Below are 21,539 nucleotides of genomic sequence, written 5' to 3' on the forward strand. Positions count from 1 at the left end.
ATCACCACCACCACCATCATTACCACCATCACCACCACCATCACCACCACCACCATCATTACCACCATCACCACCATCACCACCACCACCATCATTACCACCATCACCACCACCATCACCACCACCACCATCATTACCACCACCACCATCACCACCACCACCACCACCACCACTACCACCATCACCACCATCACCACCACCATCACCACCACCACTACCACCATCACCACCATCACCACCACCACCACCACTACCACCATCATTACCACCACCACCATCACCACCACCACCATCATTACCACCACCACCATCACCACCACCACCATCACCACCACCATCACCACCATCACCACCACCACCATTACCACCACCACCATCACCACCACCACCATCACCACCACCATCACCACCACTATCATATTCACTGGTGTAAAGTAACACAAGGAAGACAGTAGTGGTAGTCTGCGGTAGTTCCCTGGAGAACTGCCTTGTCGTTCGTGTATCGGGGATGGATTGTAATCTCCCTGATTCATCACGATGTAGCTAATCTAGGAAACGTGATTACACTCAGACCTGATAACCCACACCAGACACCGCTCTGATTGCTGATGGTGGTAGCTATGATTGTGGTTGTGGTAGTAGCCATGGTGGTAGTCGTGGTAGTAGCCGTAGTAATAGTCGTGTTAGCAATCATGCTTGTGGTTCTGGTAGTAGTCTTAGTAGTAGTCGTGGTAGTAGTGGTAGTAGTTATGGTAGTAGTCGCGGTGGTAGTCGTGGTAGTAGTCGTGGTTGTGGTTTTGGTAGTAGTCTTAGTAGTAGTCGTGGTAGTAGTGGTAGTAGTTATGGTAGTAGTCGCGGTGGTAGTCGTGGTAGTAGTCGTGGTTGTGGTTTTGGTAGTAGTCTTAGTAGTAGTCGTGGTAGTAGTGGTAGTAGTTATGGTAGTAGTCGCGGTGGTAGTCGTGGTAGTAGTCGTGGTTGTGGTTTTAGTAGTAGTCTTAGTAGTAGTCGTGGTGATAGTCGTAGAAATAGCCTTGGTATTAGTCGTGGTGGTCGTGGTAGCAGAGATCTGCCTTAGAGTGTGTTGTTGCTTGTGTTGTAACTCTACATTCATCGTCTTCCCCACACGTCACACCGTCACTCCCACCGTCACTCCCACAGTCACTAACACCGTCACTCGCACCGTCACTAACACCGTCACTCCAACCGTCACTAACACCGTCACTCGAACCGTCACTATTATTATTATAATCAAAAAGAAGCGCTAAGCCACAAGGGCTATACAGCTCGAACCGTCACTAACACCGTCACTCCCACAGTCACTCCCACCGTCACTCCCACAGTCACTAACACCGTCACTCGCACCGTCACTAACACCGTCACTCCAACCGTCACTAACACCGTCACTAACACAGTCACTAACACAGTCACTAACACCGTCACTCGCACCGTCACTAACACCGTCACTCGCACCGTCACTAACACCGTCACTCCAACCGTCACTAACACCGTCACTCCCACCGTCACTCCCACCGTCACTCCCACAGTCACTAACACCGTCACTCGCACCGTCACTAACACCGTCACTCCAACCGTCACTAACACCGTCACTCCCACAGTCACTCCCACCGTCACTCGCACCGTCACTAACACCGTCACTCCAACCGTCACTAACACCGTCACTAACACAGTCACTAACACAGTCACTAACACAGTCACAAACACAGTCACTACCACCGTCACTACCAACGTCACTAACACCGTCACTAACACCGTCACTAACACCGTCACTAACACCGTCATTAACACCGTCACTAGCACCGTCACTAACACCGTCACTAACACCGTCACTAACACCGTCACTAACACCGTCACTAGCACCGTCACTAACACCGTCACTAACACCGTCACTAACACAGTCACTAACACCGTCACTAGCACCGTCACTAACACCGTCACTAACACCGTCACTAACACCGTGTTACAAAAAACGCGATTTCTAATAAGCTTAAAGATCTCCAGTGAATACTAGAAAGGACTGCCCTTCTAGCATCCAGCCTGTTACTGGGTTTTCGTAACAAGTAGTCAGTATCCTGGTCCAATTATCCATTAGAATTCAATAAGAATTAATAGTGCTTCAGGATTACAACTGGTAGGCTACTAACTAGAGAAATTAAAATTGAATAAATTTAGTAAGTATAGTCTAGATGTATATTATCAAATTAAATTAAATTAATCAATTCAAACAAATTAATAATAATCACTTCTCTCGTGTACAGTAGTATTGTGCTGAAAGCACATATCACATTTATGAGTCTTAAGTACCGTCTTGTACATTAACATATAATAAGATATTACAACTATGTACAAGTAAGTTTGTGTGTATGTGTGTAAGTGCTCTAAGTAGTTTGCTATGTCTCACAACTCGACTAGACTTAAACAAGTGACTGATAAAGTCCTCAAATAAACTAACTTCTTGACCAACTGGCAATCAGAACAAGGAGACAATATAACGACACTAAGTAGGGACCATCAGCAGATCCTCCACAAAAGTCACAAAACTCCCATACTACTGAATCTAAGTTCAGCATAAGAAAATCCCCGACTGTGACAGTACACAGATACCAGTACAAGTTAGGTCAGAAGCTACAGCTCAGAACCTGAGTTGCTCAGAGTGTCTAGGCGACACACAACCTCAGTACAACGTCGAAAATCACTAAGTCTATACAATGTTCTGTGAACAGAGTCCCACAGAACCTACAACAATAATGAGACAGAGACGATCTTCCAACAAGGGCCAATAAGGGAGATTTAGGCACTTGTCAGGAATACGTCCAACTACCAAGCGAGTCTAGACCAGACTGAATACTTCAGGCGAGGTGTGTGCACCCCCCCTCGATCACGTGATAGCTCCGTGGACAGTTGCTGCCCAGCAACACTGAGAGACCGGCAGAGTAACGAGCCACGAGCGATAATTACAGTAGTTAGACAATCAAGACTTGATCTATGAGCACATAATATATGAAGGTTACATCCTACCTAACAACATAACTAAATCAAATAATAATATAAACCAATATATTTACGATTTAGCTATTATCGCAAATATAAGCAATATAAAATTATATGAAAAGGTAATATACATTATATACATATACATAATACATCATATACATTGTAACCCATTCAGGGGTTGCAACACACCGTCACTAACACCGTCACTAACACCGTCACTAACACCGTCACTAATACCGCCACTAACACCGCCACTAACACCGTCACTAACACCGTCACTAACACCGTCACTAACACCGTCACTAACACCGTCACTAACACCGCCACTAACACCGCCACTAACACCGCCACTAACACCGTCACTAGCACCGTCACTAACACCTCCACTAACACCGTCACTAACACCGTCACTAACACCGTCACTAGCACCGTCAGTAACACCGTCAGTAACACCGTCACTAACACCGTCACTAACACTGTCACTAACACTGTCACTAACACTGTCACTAACACCGCCACTAACACCGCCACTAACACCGTCACTAACACCGCCACTAACACCGCCACTAACACCGCCACTAACACCGTCACTAACACCGTCACTAACACCGTCACTAACACCGTCACTAACACCGTCACTAACACCGTCACTAGCACCGTCACTAGCACCGTCACTAACACCGTCACTAACACCGTCACTAACACCGTCACTAACACCGCCACTAACACCGCCACTAACACCGTCACTAACACCGTCACTAACACCGTCACTAACACCGCCACTAACACCGTCACTAACACCGCCACTAACACCGCCACTAACACCGCCACTAACACCGTCACTAGCACCCTCACTAACACCGCCACTAACACCGTCACTAACACCGTCACTAACACCGTCACTAGCACCGTCACTAACACCGTCACTAGCACCGTCACTAACACCGTCACTAACACCGCCACTAACACCGTCACTAACACCGTCACTAACACCGTCACTAACACCGTCACTAACACCGTCACTAACACCGTCACTAACACCGTCACTAACACCGTCACTAACACCGTCACTAACACCGTCACTAACACCGTCACTAACACCGTCACTAACACCGTCACTAACACCGCCACTAACACCGTCACTAACACCGTCACTAACACCGTCACTAACACCGTCACTAACACCGTCACTAACACCGTCACTAACACCGTCACTAACACCGTCCCAACATTGCCTCACTCAAAAGGTACATTACAAATAACATGTATATAGCATTAAAAACCTTTTATTTTTTCTATATTAGTACATGTACATTTACTTGGATTATTTCTATACAAGAGTTTTACAAATTTAATAGCAATAGAAAATGTTAATGGATTTTAAAACTTGAATTAATATTCATAAGTAATTACTTAAGAAAGTAAAGTTACTGAAGCATTTTTCAATAAAAAAAAACGTTCAATAGACTACCAGGGTGTTGTAATTCATTTTATTTTAATGAAGATTACACTTAATGAAAAACCTGTAATTGTTTTTTCTTCGACAATTTTTGGGTACTCGGAGAAGTGCTTCAAGCGCACAACGCAGCTCAGTGTCATCCTCCAGTCTACTTCGTTGCTTCGTTTTCATTTGCAACAGAGTTGAGAAGCCTGACTCACATGTTTACACAAATGGAAGCAATACATGGATAGCTCTTTCTGCCACTTTTGGGTAGGAATCGCACATCAAGGGCCAAAATTCTACGACTGATTTCTCATGGAACACATCTCTTGATCCTGAATCAGTCTTCAGTTCCAGAAATTCATCTTGACAATCATCAGGAACGTCTTCAAGTGACAATTTAAATTGATTTCAAACTTAATCCAACTCTTCACCAATGAGTTAAGCAAAATAGCGACTGAATATATTTTCCAGTGCTGTCACATACTGCAAAGCTTCATTTTTTTCCAAATTCTGAAAGCACTTGGTCTTCATCACCAGCGTAAAGAATTGATGACAGTTTCTCAAACATTGCAACATTTTTTATTTTGACCTTTCTCTTCCAATTTTCCAGCATGCTTATGAAAGCATGTAAAGAATCCATGAACTTTATGATGATTGTATATTCCTTCCTTACATTTGAAGATTCAGTTTATTAATCTTCTCAAAAATGTCAACCAAACAGGCATGACGCGTCATCCATCCATTCATCATCATCCAGCCAGGCAAAAAAAAAAAAAAAAATCATCGTACTCTGAACTTCAAAAAATAATTTGAGTTTATCTCTAATCTCAGTTACATTTCCTCTTGTAAGTCATCGAACATTTGTGTGGAAAAGAAGCAAATGGTGGCCAGCATCCATGTCAATAAATAACTGCTGGAAAAATCGTGAATTGAAAGGTCCTTCTTTGACAAAATTCACAATTTGAATTGTTTGATCCAAAACCTTCCCTAGTGGAGCTGAAAGTATTTTTGAGGCCAGTGTCTGACGATGGTTTATACAATGATTGCCTTTCACTTTTGGAGCTGCTTTTTCACACAAACTTGAAATCCAGATTGTCCCCAACATAGCGGAGGCTCCATCAATACAACACCCTCAGACATACCATAAAAGATTTTCTGATTTAAAGAAAGATGAAACCTTTTCCAAAATATCTGAGGCCTTGGTAGTTGTTTCCAAAGAACAAAAGAGGAACTCCTCTTCAAATAAACCTGAGTGAACATATCTTGTAAATACCAGTAACTGGGAACAAGATGCCACATCAGTCTATCCATCAAATTGAATTTAAAATGAACCGACTGCTGCAGACTTGATCTTCTGTATAACTTGAACCATGATGTCAATGGCCGTGTCGCTGATCCTCCTCTGAACAGTACTGTTTGATAGTGGAACTCAGTGTCGGATTTAGATGAAGAGAGGCCCTAGGTTATTTTACTTGTGAGGACCCTCACAATCCCCCAGCCTCACTACTAGAGGAAAATCTAAGAATGTTTTAAACAAAATTCAGTGAGGCCGAGGATGATGACGGGTGTTTGAAATCCCATGATTCACAATTCCTCCTCTAAAGGATTTAAGATGTTATTGTTGAATACCGTAGTGATTGAAAAAAAGGCATATGTTAAAATTAACACTGAAAAGCTTTTGCAATAACCGAATTTTGTAAATATTTTGTGGAATAAACAGGAATTTTTAAGAAAATGAAATTCTAAGTTTACTGTTATATTCTTTTAAAATACATATTATGAAATAAAGAAACTACACTCAGCAAATCCACTAAGACTAAAAACTTTTTTTTCTAGCCTTTCTCATAGCAAAATCATCCAAAAGTTCATCAAAATTTGTTTGTCTAAGTTTGTCACTTTCAATGCACAGAATGTTCAGTGTGGACAACCTCTCTTGAGACGTTGTGGCAATTAATTCATTTTTAATTCCTTTGAGGCTTGAAAAAGACTCCCGAGCAGTTAGTGACCATTAAGCTAAGAAATAGTCGCAAGATTTCTTCCACATTAGGGAAGGACATCTGAATTTCTTCTTTGTATATAATTTGATAAAAGTCTGTATGAGACAGTGACTGCTCTTTTGCAGGCCTATGGCTCTGTCTCATGTACAAGTGAAAGTGCAAAAGCTCATCAGTAAGTTTTAGGTCAACATCATGTGGGTATTATGCTGCCATCAACAGTTCAACATCTTGCTGAATTTCTTGCTTAGATGCTGTCACATCAGTAAGAAAAGAAAACATTTGTGCAACATCACTGTACACAGCTTTTCTTAAATTGGCTTCAAGTGCATGTAGTGTATGAATAAAGGATTTTATCCTAAAATTATCTCTTGAAGAGAGTTCACCTAAGGCATCAAGACCAGGTGCACTTCCCTCCTTTACTTGTCGTTTCCTTACCCTTTGTCTCCCTGTAACAGTTCTGTAGTTATCATTTGGCAAAGTGGTTTTTGCTTGTTACTCAACCTCATCAAAAATTTTTCAAATTCTGCTTAAAAAATCCTGAAGTGAACCGTACAAACATGCCCTAGGTCTCAGCAACAGTTCATATTTCTGAATGGCTTTGCTGACCTTGTGAACATGACCCAGCACACGGGTCCAAGAATGAAGCATAAACACAAATTTCAGTTCTTCCATTTTCTGTGAAAGATTGTTAGCTTGAAGACTGGTATAACTCTTCTGATTTAACATCAGAGTACAAATGACTGAGAACCTCAGTGATATGAACATAAGAACATAAGAGAGAAGGAGATATAGCCGTCCTGCTCCACTTCTGGTTAGTGTGACTTTGTCAATGGTCCAAGTCGGACCGAAACGTCGTCGTAAGCTTCTCTCTTTTATGTGCGGGTTATTTGTGTATCGTTCCAGTCACGGTATTGTGCCTTTTTTTGTTATTTAAGAGAGAAGGAGCACTGCAGCTGGCCTACTGGCCCATGCGAGACAGGTCCAAGTCGCCTACCGGCTTATGTCACTGACCCAACCTAGTCAGGTCCAGGTCACACCCACTTAAGGAAGGAGCACGGCATCAGACCTACAAACACAAGCTAGTCAGGTTCAACTCGCACCCACCCACATCCACTCATGTAACCTATTTTTAAAACTGCACAACGTTTTAGCTTCTATGATGGTACTCGGCAGTTTGTTCCACTCATCCACAACTCTATTACCGATCCAATGCTTTCCTATATCCTTCCTGAATCAGAATTTTTCCAACTTGAAGCCATTGCTGCGAGTCCTATCTTGGCTAGATTTTTTAGTACACTATTTACATCCCTTTTATTTATTCCTGTTTTTCATTTATACACCTTGATGGTCTTTCTTTTTCGTTTGTCTGTGACGGGTTTTCTTCTCCTGTGTCCAACAACGTGTGCGATAATTTATGTATGTACTTATTGTTCTCAACAGCTTTGTACTATATATATTTATTATGTCTGTATAAGATATGCTCTCGATAAAATATAAAAAAAAACTTTCGAGAGAGTGCAGATTCAGGGCCCTCAGTCTATCCTCATATTGAAGATTTCTGATACATGGGATCATCTTTGTCATCCTCCTTTGTACGTTTTCCAGAGCATTTATATCCATTCTGTAATACGGTGACCAGAACTGAACAGCATAATCTAAATGAGGCCTAACCAAGGATATATAGAGTTGAAGAACAACCTGAGGACTTCTATTATTTATGCTTCTTGATATGAAGCCAAGGATTCTCTTCGCTTTATTGAGAACACTTATGCACTGTTGTCTTGGTTTTAGATTACTGCTAAACAGAACTCCCAAATCCTTTTTGCAATCAGTAATATTAAGATCTGCATTATTTAGTTTATATGTGGCATGATTATTTTCCTGTCCAACATTTAGAACTTTGTCTATATTAAACTGCATCTGCCACTTCTCCGACCACTTCTTGGAGTGCTCTAATGTCATTAGAACGAATTGGAGGGCCTATTTTGGTGTCATCGGCAAATTTGCTTGTCGCTATTTATTCCCTCATCTATGTCGTTTATGCAAAGTGTAAACAACAAGGGACCCAACACCGACCCTTGTGGAACACCGCTTGTGACGTGCCCCCATTCTGATTTCTCATTTATGCAAACTCTCTGCTGCCTATTTGTCAACCATGCCTCTACCCAGGAAAAAAATTCTTTATTCCGTGTGCCTTAAGTTTCCTCAATAGCCTCTGATGTGAACTCTATCGAAAGCCTTACTGAAGTCCATATACATAATATCATATTCATTACCATGATCTACCTCCTCAAACACCTTAGTGAAAAAAGTTAGTAAATTCGTAAGACAGGAACGTCCCTTAGTAAAACCGTGTTGAGATTCATTAATCAATTTATGCCTTTCAAGATGGCTACGAATTGCCTCGGCAATTTTTGTTTCCATAAATTTTCCCACTATGGAAGTAAGACTTACTGGTCTATAGTTCGAAGCTAAGGACTTGTCTCCTACTTTGTAAATAGGTATTATATTTGCCATTTTCCACTTGTCTGGCACTATGCCAGTTTGTAGTGATATGTTGAAAAGATTAGCCGAAGGTTACCTAAGTTCCTCCTTACATTCCTTTCAAACCCTTGCAAACAGTTCATCAGGGGATTTGTTAGGTTTTTATTTCTCTATTTGTCTGAGGATCATGTCATTAGTAACCCTAATCGTACACAGTTTATAGTCCTGTTCTACATAATTTATTATTTCTGGAATTTCGCTAGTATCTTCCTGAGTAAAAACTGAAAAGAAGTAAGTGGTAACTCAGGTCAGATCACTGCCAGTGATCTGACCTGAGTTACTTTTAAATGGGCCTATCTTGTCCCTAATCTTACTTCTGTATATTTGAAAGAAACCTTTTGGGTTAGTCTTTGAATTCCTTGCAACTTTAGCCTCATAATCCCTTTTTGCTCTTCTTATTCCCTTTTTTATTTCTCTCTTTAATTAAATATATTGATTTCTTAACTCCCTATCCCCTCTTTTGATACGCCTATATGCCTCTCTGATGGCACTGTAACTTTCCAAAACAGCTTCTGTGGCTTTTGCTAGTGCCTCCCACAGTGTTCGACAAATATTTAGGCACTTTTGACTGAGGCTCCAAAAATGATTTTAGTACTACCCATCCCTCTGTGGAACATGAAAAGAAAATATAAATTTCTTTGATAATATCAAAATAGTTTACTGCATCAATTAACAGCCGAACGGCCCACCAAATTTAAAGAATAACCAGCGCATGGGATAAATCTTGTCAATTTGTTTTATTCAATGATTTCTTGTTGCAAACCGTTGCACCTACCAGCCATGTTGGCAGCATTGCCGTAAGACTCTCTCAGCCAAGCCTGGAGGTTAATCCACCACTACTGAAACTGCTGCAAGTTTTTTCTCCAGTCCATTTCCCAACACAATTTCCACCATTTAGAGAGTTCAAAGTTTGATCAAAGTTTCTCCAACTGTATGGGTTTGTTTTCTGCTTTGCTATCACCAGTGCTGCCACATAAGAAGCTTTTGACTGTGTAACGTAAATAAAAGTTCTGGCTCCTGGTGAGTAAACAACTTGCCTAGTCTAAGAGTATGTATATTATTTAAAAAAGGAAAAGAAACCACTCTAAGGCCAGCTTGTACCTTCACATTAAACGTGGAACGTGAATGTGTCAATATTAAATTTATTATAAGGAAGGACACAAAAACTCACCTATACAAAAATATAATATATGAATAGCAAAGTAACATAAACAACCTACAGTCTACTCTACTTCGTACCAACATCACTTTTACTGACTCACATTAACTCACTAACACACTGCTACTAGTGAGTAATGAAAAATATATAAACAGGGAGACTTTATGACACCCATTCCCTTTCCAGCCGGCTACTTAGCCTGCAGTCATATTATATATATATATATATATATATATATATATATATATATATATATATATATATATATATATATATATATATATATATATATATATATATATATATATATATATACTCTCCATAACACAGGCCCTGGCACACACTAGGGCCTTAAAGGAAAACCGTGAGAGCATAACAATAATATAACCACTGGCCTAGACTTGCCCAAAAATACCACCCACATACCTACACTATACCAAGGCAACTTGTTCCAGCCGCCGCTTTTCTCGTACTAACACACACCTCAGCCTCCTCTCCTGGCCACTCTGATCAGGAGTAATACGCGTCTGGTTTCAGAACAAATCCCGGAAGTTGACATTACATATGGAGCTTTTTTTTTTAAAATATTCTGTACAACACACTGTAATGTTGAATCCAGCATCATCTTCCTGACAACATTCTCTTGGCGTTCAAAAAATCTTTCGTCCTCATGTTGACCAACATTTTGTTATGTTGCTTTAACTTTGTTGGTCTCATAGAACCATTTGACAATTTTTTTGCTACAAATCACACATTTAGACCTTTCTTCTCCACTGATGGTGATGGATGTGAAGTTATATTGAATAAACGAATCATCGTTTCCTCTTTTTTTTCGACACTCGTGATGAGCTCCAAATTCTGGTAATGAAAAACAAGAATAAATCGGTTAAAAGTGAAACATTTATCTTTATTTTTAATTGAGTCTCTGAAAGTAAACTTTATGGAATATCACAGATTAAATTAAAAACGGACAACAATTCTTCAGGTTGTATATAAACTACAGAACATCACACTTTGTTCAGTACTGGTTCAAATTACACCTCGAACACCCTAAAACATTTCCCCCGGGGGAAGGGGGAAGGGGGGAAGGGGGAATGGGGAAGGGGGGGAATATCCACCCTGGTTGAGAATCTCCGTCCTACACCCTGTTCTTCATCATGGGAAGCAGTACCACTGTGTGTGGTGAGTCACTTCGAGAGGCATGGTCAGTGTTGATAAATTAAACACATGTGCAACATTGGTTATTGTTATTGAGGAAACGTTTCTCCACACAGTGGCTTCATCAGTCTATACAAAGAAGAATGGTGAAGCTCAGGAGGAGTTTGAGGTAATCAGTCCCTCAGCCTGGAGTCGATGTAATCATTCCATCAGTCTTGATAAGAATACAGCATGTGAGCGAAGAAGTGTCTTATATACTGTAGACAGGTGAGGTGAAGCTGTCGTAGGTTGTGTCACCTGGGGCAAATCCTTAGACTGAGGGACTGATTACCCCAAACTCCTTCTGATCTTCTCCATCCTTCTTTGTATAGGACCGATGAAGCCACTGTGTGGTGAAACGTTTCCACAGTAAAGATACCCAAGTGTTGTACACATGTCTAATTTATTAACTAGTCGGTTCTCTGAACCATTTACCTACATTTCCAGTGTTGCTAATTTCGAACATCCTGGAGACAGCAACAGCCAGAGAGAACACTTTCGCCCGATTTACTTTCCATTCGTTTCTGCTCGATTTGATTTATTGGGAAAATTTAATATTATTCTCGGTTAGCTTAGGTTACGTTAGATCGACGTATATTATACCGAGATTTACGTAAACTTAATCCACGATAACTAATAAAAATGCGATTTACATGTCAGCGCAGAGCGCGTAGTGGCGTAGTGGCGTAGTGGCGTAGTAGCTGAGTGGTGCCTACACTGTGGTGCGCGTACCCCCAATTGTGCGCAAGCTGACTTCTGGGGGAGGTGGGGTGTGCGCAAGCTGACTTCTGGGGGAGGTGGGGTATGCGCAAGCTGACTTCTGGGGGAGGTGGGGTGTGCGGAAGCTGACTTCTGGGGGAGGTGGGGTGTGCGCAAGTTGACCTCTGGGGGTGGTGGGGTGTGCGGAAGCTGACCTCTGGGGGAGGTGGGGTGTGCGCAAGCTGACCTCTGGGGGAGGTGGGGTGTGCGGAAGCTGACCTCTGGGGGAGGTGGGGTGTGCGCAAGCTGACTTCTGGGGGACGTTGGATGTGCGCAAGCTGATCTCTGGGGGAGGTTGGGTGTGCGCAAGCTGACCTCTGGGGAAGGTGGGGTGTGCGCAAGCTGACTTCTGGGGGAGGTGGGGTATGCGCAAGCTGACTTCTGGGGGAGGTGGGGTGTGCGCAAGCTGACCTCTGGGGGAGGTTGGGTGTGCGCAAGCTGACCTCTGGGGAAGGTGGGGTGTGCGGAAGCTGACTTCTGGGGGAGGTGGGGTGTGCGCAAGTTGACCTCTGGGGGAGGTGGGGTGTGCGCAAGCCGACTTCTGGGGTAGGTGGGGTGTGCGCAAGCTGACCTCTGGGGGAGGTGGGGTATGCGCAAGCTGACCTCTGGGGGAGGTGGGGTGTGCGCAAGCTGACCTCTGGGGGAGGTGGGGTGTGCGCAAGCTGACCTCTGGGGAAGGTGGGGTGTGCGCAAGCTGACTTCTGGGGGAGGTGGGGTATGCGCAAGCTGACTTCTGGGGGAGGTGGGGTGTGCGCAAGCTGACCTCTGGGGGAGGTGGGGTGTGCGGAAGCTGACCTCTGGGGGAGGTGGGGTGTGCGCAAGCTGACTTCTGGGGGACGTTGGATGTGCGCAAGCTGATCTCTGGGGGAGGTTGGGTGTGCGCAAGCTGACCTCTGGGGAAGGTGGGGTGTGCGCAAGCTGACGTCTGGGGGAGGTGGGGTATGCGCAAGCTGACTTCTGGGGGAGGTGGGGTGTGCGCAAGCTGACCTCTGGGGGAGGTTGGGTGTGCGCAAGCTGACCTCTGGGGAAGGTGGGGTGTGCGGAAGCTGACTTCTGGGGGAGGTGGGGTGTGCGCAAGTTGACCTCTGGGGGAGGTGGGGTGTGCGCAAGCCGACTTCTGGGGTAGGTGGGGTGTGCGCAAGCTGACCTCTGGGGGAGGTGGGGTATGCGCAAGCTGACCTCTGGGGGAGGTGGGGTGTGCGCAAGCTGACCTCTGGGGGAGGTGGGGTGTGCGCAAGCTGACCTCTGGGGAAGGTGGGGTGTGCGCAAGCTGACCTCTGGAGGAGGTGGGGTGTGCGCAAGCTGACCTCTGGGGGAGGTGGGGTGTGCGCAAGCTGACCTCTGGGGGAGGTGGGGTGTGCGCAAGCTGACCTCTGGGGGAGGTGGAGTGTGCGCAAGCTGTACTCGGGGATGTGCGAGAGAATTTAATAAGATTATTTAGTTACACATAAGTACAATTATCATACATTGTAACCAGTGGCGGCTCGTCAAAAAAAAAAATAGAATGGGGGGACTACGTGACCGCCAGCATCATAAACAGCCTAATAAACGTTGTTAAAGTAATATTTTTTAAAATTAAACTTAAATTAAAAATGTTAAGCGTTCACTTACACTACGTACCGTAGAAGTGGTCAGAGTCCTGCTGGTGGAGACGTAGCTAGCTGAGCTGATGATGGTACAACTGTGGTCAGAGTCCTGCTGGTGGAGACGTGGCTGGTTGAGCTGATGATGGTGCAACTGTGGTCAGAGTCCTGCTGGTGGAGACGTGGCTGGCTGAGCTGATGATGGTGCAACTGTGGTCAGAGTCCTGCTGGTGGAGACGTAGCTAGCTGAGCTGATGATGGTACAACTGTGGTCAGAGTCCTGCTGGTGGAGACGTGGCTGGCTGAGCTGATGATGGTGCAACTGTGGTCAGAGTCCTGCTGGTGGAGACGTGGCTGGCTGAGCTGATGATGGTGCAACTGTGGTCAGAGTCCTGCTGGTGGAAACGTGGCTGGCTGGGCTGATGATGGTGCAACTGTGGTCAGAGTCCTGCTGGTGGAGACGTGGCTGGCTGGGCTGATGATGGTGCAACTGTGGTCAGAGTCCTGCTGGTGGAGACGTCGCTGGCTGGGCTGATGATCGTGCAACTGTGGTCAGAGTTCTGCTGGTGGAGACGTAGCTAGCTGAGCTGATGATGGTACAACTGTGGTCAGAGTCCTGCTGGTGGAGACGTCGCTGGCTGGGCTGATGATGGTGCAACTGTGGTCAGAGTCCTGCTGGTGGAGACGTAGCTAGCTGAGCTGATGATGGTGCAACTGTGGTCAGAGTCCTGCTGGTGGAGACGTCGCTGGCTGGGCTGATGATGGTACAACTGTGGTCAGAGTCCTGCTGGTGGAGACGTAGCTAGCTGAGCTGATGATGGTACAACTGTGGTCAGAGTTCTGCTGGTGGAGACGTCGCTGGCTGGGCTGATGATGGTGCAACTGTGGTCAGAGTCCTGCTGGTGGAGACGTAGCTAGCTGAGCTGATGATGGTACAACTGTGGTCAGAGTCCTGCTGGTGGAGACGTCGCTGGCTGGGCTGATGATGGTACAACTGTGGTCAGAGTCCTGCTGGTGGAGACGTCGCTGGCTGGGCTGATGATGGTGCAACTGTGGTCAGAGTCCTGCTGGTGGAGACGTGGCTGGCTGAGCTGATGATGGTGCAACTGTGGTCAGAGTCCTGCTGGTGGAAACGTGGCTGGCTGGGCTGATGATGGTGCAACTGTGGTCAGAGTCCTGCTGGTGGAGACGTAGCTAGCTGAGCTGATGATGGTACAACTGTGGTCAGAGTCCTGCTGGTGGAGACGTCGCTGGCTGGGCTGATGATGGTACAACTGTGGTCAGAGTCCTGCTGGTGGAGACGTCGCTGGCTGGGCTGATGATGGTGCAACTGTGGTCAGAGTCCTGCTGGTGGAGACGTGGCTGGCTGAGCTGATGATGGTGCAACTGTGGTCAGAGTCCTGCTGGTGGAAACGTGGCTGGCTGGGCTGATGATGGTGCAACTGTGGTCAGAGTCCTGCTGGTGGAGACGTCGCTGGCTGGGCTGATGATGGTGCAACTGTGGTCAGAGTCCTGCTGGTGGAGACGTAGCTAGCTGAGCTGATGATGGTACAACTGTGGTCAGACTCCTGCTGGTGGAGACGTCGCTGGCTGGGCTGATGATGGTGCAACTGTGGTCAGAGTCCTGCTGGTGGAGACGTAGCTAGCTGAGCTGATGATGGTACAACTGTGGTCAGACTCCTGCTGGTGGAGACGTCGCTGGCTGGGCTGATGATGGTACAACTGTGGTCAGAGTCCTGCTGGTGGAGACGTCGCTGGCTGGGCTGATGATGGTGCAACTGTGGTCAGAGTCCTGCTGGTGGAGACGTAGCTAGCTGAGCTGATGATGGTACAACTGTGGTCAGAGTCCTGCTGGTGGAGACGTCGCTGGCTGGGCTGATGATGGTACAACTGTGGTCAGAGTCCTGCTGGTGGAGACGTCGCTGGCTGGGCTGATGATGGTACAACTGTGGTCAGAGTCCTGCTGGTGGAGACGTCGCTGGCTGGGCTGATGATAGTACAACTGTGGTCAGAGTCCTGCTGGTGGAGACGTAGCTAGCTGAGCTGATGATGGTACAACTGTGGTCAGAGTCCTGCTGGTGGAGACGTCGCTAGCTGAGCTGATGATGGTACAACTGTGGTCAGTGTCCTGCTGGTGGAGACGTCGCTGGCTGGGCTGATGATGGTTCAACTGTGATCAGAGTCCTGCTGGTGGAGACGTGGCTAGCTGGGCTGATGATGGTACAACTGTGATCAGAGTCCTGCTGGTGGAGACGTCGCTAGCTGAGCTGATGATGGTACAACTGTGGTCAGTGTCCTGCTGGTGGAGACGTCGCTGGTTGGGCTGATGATGGTACAACTGTGGTCAGAGTCCTGCTGGTGGAGACGTCGCTAGCTGGGCTGATGATGGTACAACTGTGGTCAGAGTCCTGCTGGTGGAGACGTCGCTGGCTGGGCTGATGATGGTACAACTGTGATCAGAGTCCTGCTGGTGGAGACGTGGCTAGCTAAGCTGATGATGGTACAACTGCGATCAGAGTCCTGCTGGTGAAGACGTGGCTAGCTGAGGTGATGATGGTACAACTGTGGTCAGAGTCCTGCTGGTGGAGACGTCGCTGGATGAGCTGATGATGGTACAACTGTGATCAGAGTCCTGCTGGTGGAGACGTCTCTCGCTGAGCTGATGATGGTACAACTGTGGTCAGAGCCCTGCCGGTGGAGACGTGACTAGCTAAGCTGATGATGGTACAATTGTGATCAGAGTCCTGCTGGTGGAGACGTAGCTAGCTAAGCTGATGATGGTACAACTGTGATCAGAGTCCTGCTGGTGAAGACGTGGCTAGCTGAGCTGATGATGGTACAACTGTGGTCAGAGTCCTGCTGGTGGAGACGTCGCTGGATGAGCTGATGATGGTACAACTGTGATCAGAGTCCTGCTGGTGAAGACGTGGCTAGCTGAGCTGATGATGGTACAACTGTGGTCAGAGTCCTGTTGGTAAGACGTGGCTAGCTGAGCTGATGATGGTACAACTGTGGTCAGAGTCCTGCTGGTGGCGACGTCGCTGGTTGGGCTGATGATGGTACAACTGTGATCAGAGTCCTGCTGGTGGAGACATGGCTAGCTGAGCTGATGATGGTACAACTGTGGTCAGAGTCCTGTTGGTGAAGACGTGGCTAGCTGAGCTGATGATGGTACAACTGTGGTCAGAGTCCTGCTGGTGGAGACGTCGCTGGATGAGCTGATGATGGTACAACTGTGATCAGAGTCCTGCTGGTGGAGACATGGCTAGCTGTGCTGATGGTACAACTGTGGTCAGAGTCCTGTTGGTGAAGACGTGGCTAGCTGAGCTGATGATGGTACAACTGTGGTCAGAGTCCTGCTGGTGAAGACGTGGCTAGGTGAGCTGATGATGGTACAACTGTGGTCAGAGTCCTGCTGGTGAAGACGTGGCTAGCTGAGCTGATGATGGTACAACTGTGGTCAGAGTCCTGCTGGTGGAGACGTCGCTGGTTGGGCTGATGATGGTACAACTGTGATCAGAGTCCTGCTGGTGGAGACGTCGCTAGCTGAGCTGATGATGGTACAACTGTGGTCAGTGTCCTGCTGGTGGAGACGTCGCTGGTTGGGCTGATGATGGTACAACTGTGGTCAGAGTCCTGCTGGTGGAGACGTCGCTAGCTGGGCTGATGATGGTACAACTGTGGTCAGAGTCCTGCTGGTGGAGACGTCGCTGGCTGGGCTGATGATGGTACAACTGTGATCAGAGTCCTGCTGGTGGAGACGTGGCTAGCTAAGCTGATGATGGTACAACTGCGATCAGAGTCCTGCTGGTGAAGACGTGGCTAGCTGAGGTGATGATGGTACAACTGTGGTCAGAGTCCTGCTGGTGGAGACGTCGCTGGATGAGCTGATGATGGTACAACTGTGATCAGAGTCCTGCTGGTGGAGACGTCTCTCGCTGAGCTGATGATGGTACAACTGTGGTCAGAGCCCTGCCGGTGGAGACGTGACTAGCTAAGCTGATGATGGTACAATTGTGATCAGAGTCCTGCTGGTGGAGACGTAGCTAGCTAAGCTGATGATGGTACAACTGTGATCAGAGTCCTGCTGGTGAAGACGTGGCTAGCTGAGCTGATGATGGTACAACTGTGGTCAGAGTCCTGCTGGTGGAGACGTCGCTGGATGAGCTGATGATGGTACAACTGTGATCAGAGTCCTGCTGGTGAAGACGTGGCTAGCTGAGCTGATGATGGTACAACTGTGGTCAGAGTCCTGTTGGTAAGACGTGGCTAGCTGAGCTGATGATGGTACAACTGTGGTCAGAGTCCTGCTGGTGGCGACGTCGCTGGTTGGGCTGATGATGGTACAACTGTGATCAGAGTCCTGCTGGTGGAGACATGGCTAGCTGAGCTGATGATGGTACAACTGTGGTCAGAGTCCTGTTGGTGAAGACGTGGCTAGCTGAGCTGATGATGGTACAACTGTGGTCAGAGTCCTGCTGGTGGAGACGTCGCTGGATGAGCTGATGATGGTACAACTGTGATCAGAGTCCTGCTGGTGGAGACATGGCTAGCTGTGCTGATGGTACAACTGTGGTCAGAGTCCTGTTGGTGAAGACGTGGCTAGCTGAGCTGATGATGGTACAACTGTGGTCAGAGTCCTGCTGGTGAAGACGTGGCTAGGTGAGCTGATGATGGTACAACTGTGGTCAGAGTCCTGCTGGTGAAGACGTGGCTAGCTGAGCTGATGATGGTACAACTGTGGTCAGAGTCCTGCTGGTGGAGACGTCGCTGGTTGGGCTGATGATGGTACAACTGTGATCAGAGTCCTGCTGGTGAAGACGTGGCTAGGTGAGCTGATGATGGTACAACTGTGGTCAGAGTCCTGCTGGTGGAGACGTCGCTGGTTGGGCTGATGATGGTACAACTGTGGTCAGAGTCCTGCTGGTGAAGACGTGGCTAGGTGAGCTGATGATGGTACAACTGTGGTCAGAGTCCTGCTGGTGAAGACGTGGCTAGCTGAGCTGATGATGGTACAACTGTGGTCAGAGTCCTGCTGGTGAAGACGTGGCTAGCTGAGCTGATGATGGTACAACTGTGGTCAGAGTCCTGCTGGTGGAGACGTCGCTGGTTGGGCTGATGATGGTACAACTGTGATCAGAGTCCTGCTGGTGAAGACGTGGCTAGGTGAGCTGATGATGGTACAACTGTGGTCAGAGTCCTGCTGGTGGAGACGTCGCTGGTTGGGCTGATGATGGTACAACTGTGGTCAGAGTCCTGCTGGTGAAGACGTGGCTAGGTGAGCTGATGATGGTACAACTGTGGTCAGAGTCCTGCTGGTGAAGACGTGGCTAGCTGAGCTGATGATGGTACAACTGTGGTCAGAGTCCTGCTGGTGGAGACGTCGCTGGTTGGGCTGATGATGGTACAACTGTGATCAGAGTCCTGCTGGTGGAGACATGGCTAGCTGAGCTGATGATGGTACAACTGTGGTCAGAGTCCTGTTGGTGAAGACGTGGCTAGCTGAGCTGATGATGGTACAACTGTGGTCAGAGTCCTGCTGGTGGAGACGTGGCTGGCTGAGCTGATGATGGTACAACTGTGATCAGAGTCCTGCTGGTGGAGACATGGCTAGCTGAGCTGATGATGGTACAACTGTGGTCAGAGTCCTGTTGGTGAAGACGTGGCTAGCTGAGCTGATGATGGTACAACTGTGGTCAGAGTCCTGCTGGTGGAGACGTCGCTGGATGAGCTGATGATGGTACAACTGTGATCAGAGTCCTGCTGGTGGAGACATGGCTAGCTGTGCTGATGATGGTACAACTGTGGTCAGAGTCCTGTTGGTGAAGACGTGGCTAGCTGAGCTGATGATGGTACAACTGTGGTCAGAGTCCTGCTGGTGAAGACGTGGCTAGGTGAGCTGATGATGGTACAACTGTGGTCAGAGTCCTGCTGGTGAAGACGTGGCTAGCTGAGCTGATGATGGTACAACTGTGGTCAGAGTCCTGCTGGTGAAGACGTGGCTAGCTGAGCTGATGATGGTACAACTGTGGTCAGAGTCCTGCTGGTGAAGACGTGGCTGGCTGAGCTGATGATGGTACAACTGTGGTCAGAGTCCTGCTGGTGAAGACGTGGCTGGCTGAGCTGATGATGGTACAACTGTGGTCAGAGTCCTGCTGGTGAAGACGTGGCTGGCTGAGCTGATGATGGTACAACTGTGGTCAGAGTCCTGCTGGTGAAGACGTGGCTGGCTGAGCTGATGATGGTACAACTGTGGTCAGAGTCCTGCTGGTGGAGACGTGGCTAGCTGAGCTGATGATGGTACAACTATTCGAAATTGTGTTTCGCTATCGAAATCTTATATGCTGAATCAATGTTCACTTTCTTAAGTAAAAGGACACACACGCAACTAATGTGACATCGTAAAATGTCACATTAGTTGCATTTATGTCCTTTTACTTAGAATATTGTGGGTAATTCTAGCAATATTAATGCAATATTCACTTTACCGAACATTGACAAATCAATAACGTTTTTCATATACTTGGTTGACTGCTCATGTAATTTACAAATACGTTACAATTACTAACATATGTGTAAATTACCTTCCAGGATATCTCAAAAAAAGTCAAATAAAGTGACTTGCATCCATTGCTAACATTCTAAATGTGAAGTGGAAGACACACTGTACCTTTGAAAGGAAATACACGTACGATCGCAAAAAAACGTATACTTACCTGTTACAGAACACCAGGTAAGCTGCATGTTGTGGGGAAAGCAGCGAGAAAGTTAGATAAAATCCCTCTTTCCAATAATACAATGGCTCGTAGCACTGATAGCATTATATATATATATATATATATATATATATATATATATATATATATATATATATATATATATATATATATATATATATATATATATATATATATATATATTCTACTTCTTTCAACGTACCAGCCGTATCCCACCAAGGCAGGGTGGCCCACCGAGGCAGGGTGGCCCACCGAGGCAGGGTGGCCCACCGAGGCAGGGTGGCCCACCGAGGCAGGGTGGCCCACCGAGGCAGGGTGGCCCACAGAGGCAGGGTGGCCCACCGAGGCAGGGTGGCCCACCGAGGCAGGGTGGCCCACCGAGGCAGGGTGGACCACCGAGGCAGGGTGGACCACCAAGGCATGGTGGACCACCGAGGCAGGGTGGACCACCAAGGCAGGGTGGACCACCGAGGCAGGGTGGACCACCGAGGCAGGGTGGACCACCAAGGCAGGGTGGACCACCAAGGCAGGGTGGACCACCGAGGCAGGGTGGACCACCGAGGCAGGGTGGACCACCAAGGCAGGGTGGACCACCAAGGCAGGGTGGACCACCAAGGCAGGGTGGACCACCAAGGCAGGGTGGACCACCAAGGCAGGGTGGACCACCAAGGCAGGGTGGACCACGGAGGCAGGATGGACCACCAAGGCAGGGTGGACCACCAAGGCAGGGTGGACCACCAAGGCAGGGTGGACCACCAAGGCAGAGTGGACCACCAAGGCAGGGTGGACCACCGAGGCAGGGTGGACCACCGAGGCAGGGTGGACCACCGAGGCAGGGTGGACCACCAAGGCAGGGTGGACCACCGAGGCAGGGTGGACCACCAAGGCAGGGTGGACCACCGAGGCAGGGTGGACCACCGAGGCAGGGTGGACCACCGAGGCAGGGTGGACCACCGAGGCAGGGTGGACCACCAAGGCAGGGTGGACCACCAAGGCAGGGTGGACCACCAAGGCAGGGTGGACCACCAAGGCAGGGTGGACCACCAAGGCAGGGTGGACCACCAAGGCAGGGTGGACCACCAAGGCAGGGTGGACCACCAAGGCAGG

This window comes from Cherax quadricarinatus, chromosome 15, assembly GCF_038502225.1.
Source record: "Cherax quadricarinatus isolate ZL_2023a chromosome 15, ASM3850222v1, whole genome shotgun sequence".
Classification (NCBI taxonomy): Eukaryota; Metazoa; Arthropoda; class Malacostraca; order Decapoda; family Parastacidae; genus Cherax; species Cherax quadricarinatus.